Here is a 6,000-nt window from a genome sequence, read left to right on the forward strand (position 1 = left end):
CATCCCATAATTGCACCTCCAAAATCTGTCCGCATCTTAGTTCTATTGTTACGTCCATTCTGTCCGTAGTAGTTGTCACATCAAGTGCTGGACGTTTGTGTCTCCAACGTGCGTGGTTTGATGCTCATCAAACCTGTCCGTGACTTGTTGTTATTGTGGGTCGTTTGGTGTTCACCAAATCTGTTCGCATTTTGTTTGGTATTGAGTCGCTAATTATTTTCCCAAATCTGTCCGCGTGGTGTGCGTTTGTGTAATCAAAATTCTGGTTGCATCCAAGTCTGTCTTGGCCGTTGGACATCACTTGGGCAACAAAGAAGCAAGTGGGGCGGCGGCTAGGGTTCCATTAGGGCGGCTAGGGTTTCCACTTGCACTAGGATTTCTTGTTTCCAAATCTGTCCAAGCTCGTCCTTGAGTCACCCACGTTGTTTTCTTAATTTTCTAATCTGATTTTGGCTAAACTAGTTGGTGTTTGTGAGATCTTGAAGCGAACCTACAACATTCTAGGGTTTTTGGATTACTTGGTTGCTACCTTGATGTTTCTTGGAGAGTTCTTGCAAGAACTTGCTGTTTTGAATGTTGCTTGTGGGAATATTGAGGGCTGACTGAATCTGGAAATTATTTCTTGCGGCCAAGTGCCCTTTGTTATTCGTTTGAGTTATAAAAAAAAATGAAAGAAAGAAAAGAAGAAATCGGGTGGCAAAACAAAGAGAGGGCAACCGACTTGTGTGAGAGGAAAATTCTGATTTGTGCAATGCTACTTGGAGTGGAATTTGGAACCTTCTAAAAGTTGTTACAAGAAGGAAAGGGATTTTCCCAAAAGGTTTCCTAAACTAATCAGATTTGTACAATCCTTCTTGCAACCGAATTGAGTAGGAACAAATTTCTGGTTTTTTAATCCTTCTTGGAGTAGAATTTGGAAGTTACCAAATCTGTTTTCAAGGAGGAAAGATCTGAATTGGCATGGGAAGGAGATTTGGAAGTTACCAAAGCTATTTTCAAGGAGGAAAGATCCGAATTGGCATGGGAAGGAATTTGGAAGTTACCAAATCTGTTTCCAAGGAGGAAAGGGATGTCTAAAGGGTTTCCAAAACTGACTTGCTTGCCAAAATCAAATAGGAAACTAAGTAAAACTCTTGGGTAACTCTTATACTTCCACTTGGACACACTCCTACATTTTAGAAACACTTTCCTACATTCTCTCCTACATTTTAGGAACATCTCCTACATTCTCTCCTATATTTTAGGAACACTTTCCTACATTCTCTCCTACATCTTAGGAATACTTTCCTACATTCTCTCCCACCTTTTAGGAACACTTTCCTACATGCTCTCCGACAATTTAGGAACACTTTCCTACATTCTCTCCTATATTTTAGGAACCCACTCCTACACTTTAGGAAACTAGGGTTTTCTTCCGTTTGTGTTCACATTGGCGCCTTTCCAATTGCTGTCCGCCACCATCACTCTTCCAAATTCGTCCATTCCCAAATCGTTTTGCACCCACATTCGTGTCTTACCTTCTTGGTTACTCTTGTGGAAAAAGTTGGTGACAATTATTGGACTTGAGCGGCCTTTCTCAACTACCTAACCCAACAGGTAAAGGTATTTGGTAAGTCCATTAGAGTGACATCCATATACACGAGTGCGAGCGGATACACGTAAGGGAGCGTGAAAGGCAATATCTTCGGTTTCGTTGCTAACTTTTTGCAGGTTCCCTCATACGTCATGGCGGGTACAAGACACATAAAAGCTAGCCCACAACATTGTCTTCCTAATCCTAAGGGAGTCAAAGAAGCAGCATTACGTGGTGTAGATAAGCAATTGAACCTCGTCAAATCTCAGTCTCAGTTGCTTGGTTGGTTTTATACTCGTTGCGGTGTCAAAGATAAAATTTGTAGCTTGGCCATTGATGGGAGTTGTGAAGTCAATCTTGCAAGTGCTATCATGGTTGAGAAATTAAATCTTCCAACCATTGATCATCTTCAACTGTACAAGTTGATGAGCACTCATGGTGATGTTTGGGTTACTAAGCACACACTTATACCTATTCAAATCGGCAAATATATGGATGAGGTGTTGTGTGATGTAGTCCCAATTCAAGTGACACATGTGTTTTGGGCAAAGCATGGGCATCGAGACGAGAAGCTAAATATGACGGACATACTAATAAATATTCCCTCTTATTTAATGGTCGTCGTTTTGTACTTGTATCCCTTACTTATGACCAGTTTTGTATTGATCTAGCAAGCATGAAAAGAGAGCTTGAGCGTTATAGTATGGAGAAAAGCTAGATGAGCGAATTGTGCCTGAAGAGGTAAAATCCGAGGGAGCTGAAAACAATGAGATGAAAAGGGCAGCTATTGAGCTAGAAAGCCAAATGGAAAAACTTGATGAGATGAGTGATAAAAGGGAAGAAAAGAGAGAAAGTGGGCTGATTTTGAGCAACCCAGTGAAGACCTATTATCTTCCTAACGAACTTACCTTTGCGATGTTTAGTGTTTCTTCCTTTATACAGATCAAGCAAAGGCAAGTTGAGCTGATTTTGGTGTGTTCCATTCCAAAGTCAATTGTAGACTTTGCAAACTTCCATAGAGTTGGTCTTCCAAGAGTTAAACCCCGTTGGTTTCAGTTCATGGAACAAAATCAACTCAAATCTAACCACACCAAAGGAGAATTATTTTGAACCCCTCTAAAAAGAGAAATTCCAGATTCTAATCCTTCTTCTTTACCTGTGGTTCATTCATCATTTTTGTCGTATTCTGAGCATGTCACTACCCCTAACTCTTGTTGCTCTTACGTAGATCTTGAGGAGAAAGGACTAGCACTGGAATCTCAAGTTGAATCAATTGGTGGAAGGAATATTGAAGTGTCAAAGGGAGTTCTCACATTTAAATCTTGCTCTACACCTTCTTACTATTTAGTTAATAACGTTCCCTTATTTCTTTATCCAATTTCTGAATTGTTTCAAGTTGAAGGTTATTTTGTGTTTGTAGGTTGTAAAGCTGTCCAAAATTTTCCAACTATGACTAAAGAGTTGCAACCTGATTTCCTATTTGTTCCAGCTGCATGTTGCGCGAATGCATGTGATTCGTATGGAGTGAACTTCACTTCATTACTGCCACTTATGTTGGGTGATGCACACAAGTGTGTCAATCAAGATTCGAATGCTATCCTTACCTCACTGGTTCGTGCTTCTAGGGAAGTGCAACCCGATTGGTTCACTATTCCATCTCCAGATAAGCAAGTTGTGCCAAATCAGCGACCACCAGGGAAGAATCATACCATCTTGAACAACCCGATTCGGAATTTCTCTAGCTCCCATGAGTATCATTATGAAGATCCTTATCCTGTGCATGAGAATGGGAGGCTGTTGCACAATTGTATGCCTATGACCACTAACTATGAGATTTATTGTGTAGGTGACAATATGACAATCCATGGCCGAAGGCTGATTAGAGAGCTTTGGATTGCTACTTGGAATTTTCACGAGCCTTACACAAGCTCTTTCGTATCTTGGAACATGTCCTTGTTTGAGAGCCTCATGAAGCTGACCAAACGACATTTAACTTGGCTCGTGACCTTTCATTTGTTCCCAACGTGGCTGACCTCCAAGCGCACTATCGATTTGAGGTGTCATACTACTAACTCTTGTTAGTATCATTCATCCCCATCTAGATTTGAGGACAAATTCTTCTCAAGTGGAGGGGACTGATGTGTGCACGGGTGGCAGGACCTTGAAGGTTGGAAGGATGTTAATCAAGTTACCTACACATTGATCCAAGCCCACAAGGAGCCAAGTGATGGTTCTTAGTTTGGGCTCTAACCCGCTAGTTAGTCTTTGTAGTTTTTCCAATTAAAGGGAGTCGGCCAACTGTTGGGCCTTTTCAGTCTTGAGCCGTCAAGTTATTGTTTGGATTAGTTACTAGTTGTAGGGCTTGTTGAGTCATGGATTCGGCCCACCTTGTCCAAGGCCTGACCGAACCTTTATTTCCTTTTTACCAGCATTAGGGTTTCGTTAGTTTGCCTATATAAAGGCTTGCTTTGTAAGCATTAAGGGTAGACGTTTTATCAATAAAGTTTTAGCATATTTTCGATTCTTCTTGCAGCGAGAGGTTCGAGCCTTAACTTGCTTTGGCAAGGGTGTTGAGCAATCTTGCGTCTTGTCCTTGATTGTTCTACCGACCTATTCCCCTGAAGTATTCACCTTCATCGGAGTTGTCGTCTACTGCCTTTAATCAAATCATGTTGTCCATTTGATTCTAGGTTCCGCAATCCAAGCGTTGGACAACCTCGCTAGATCCTTGGGCAAACGTGCTACGTGTCTCGAAATGAGTTGATCGAGGAACGTATCAGATGAATAGTACCGATTTTTTTTTCATGACTCTCAACGATTTCAAGTCTCAAGAACAAGATCACAAGACACCAACAAGATCAAGAAACATGACGCAACCAACAAGGAATACAATTCAGACAACAAGGACAATTTGCGGATAGCAAGGAATACTAGATAAATGAACTAGCAACTCAATATTTTGTTTTTTTTTTTGACACAAGGATCTGAATTGGAAACAAGAAGATATGACTCAAACACGAAAGAAAAGGTATGATATAACCTGGTAGTTGTCAATTAGCTCTGATTACTAACTGATGTGACACGAACTCCGTTGAAGACGAAACCCGTGAATCACTCGCACGATCTAGACAACTAACACCGAAGGTTTGGCAGCAGAAAAACTTGACCCTAATAATCCTATAAGTTACGAACAATATTGATACGATTTCAACCCGTAACTAATCGAATTAATGAACCAAATTTGTAGGTATAAGAACGCCACAATCAAGGAGGTACTTGATTGATAAGTTCGGATAGAATAACTTAAGAAAAACTCTCAAGTATTCAAAGGAAAATCTCTTGGACAAGAGAAAGTGATTAACTCACCATTGTTATTGTAAAATCTAATTAATTGAAAATATTGGAGAAGACTAGGCTATTTATAACCTTACATAGACTCAAGACCTAATGTGATTTAGAATTGTCTAGAAATCCTAATATGACTTGGAATCACTTATTTTCCTAAAATTAATAACAAGAAGTCGGCCCATCTTGAGACACAATCTGGCCGAATTAACTAAATCAAATAAACAACTAAATTAGCAAGGTAATTAACATTAAAACCCTTGCTTAACAACACCAAATAAACGACACAACTTGAAACTCGAATAACTTGAGCATGTGAAATCTTCATGGACTAGAGTGGGGGATCCGGATCATATCAAGATGTTAAATCAATTTTAGTGAAAATGATTGATCCATGCAATTCTTTTAACATATCATCTAATCTAGGAATAGGATGACGATACTTAACAGTAATTTTATTAATTGCATGACAATCTGTACACATTCTCCAAGTCCCTTCTTTCTTAGGCACTAAAATGGCTGGAACTACACAAGGACTAAGAGATTCACGAACTTGTTCCTTTTCAAGGAGGGAATCGACTTGCCTTTGGATTTCCTTTGTTTCCTTTGGATTTGCTCTATAGGCTGGTCGATTTGGTAGAATTGCTCTAGGAACAAAGTCGATTTGATGTTCAATGCCTCGAATTGGAGGTAATCCTTTAGGTAGTTCCTCTAGAAACACATCCTTGAATTCCTGCAAAAGAAAGTAGATTGCACTAGGAAGAGAATTGGTTATGCCTAGTGTGTAAAAAGAAGAATAATCAGCTTCCCTATACATAAGTACTATGAGAAGACTTTGTGCATTCAAAGCCCTATCTACCTCACGCACACTTGCATAGAAACTCTTTTTTTCCACTTGCAAGATCTCGGCCTCACTGAATCTTTTTCCACTCGAATTTTCTTTTTCACTCAACTCGGCCTCTAATTTCTTTTTCCCCTCATTCTCTCTCACATTTGACTTTCTCTTTGCCTCTCTCGGCTGTCTTTTCTCTCTCTCTTTTCTTAGATGCAATTGTTCTTCATACACTTGTGTAGGTGTCAAG

Source organism: Coffea arabica, chromosome 6e (assembly GCF_036785885.1).
Source record: "Coffea arabica cultivar ET-39 chromosome 6e, Coffea Arabica ET-39 HiFi, whole genome shotgun sequence".
NCBI lineage: Eukaryota > Viridiplantae > Streptophyta > Magnoliopsida > Gentianales > Rubiaceae > Coffea > Coffea arabica.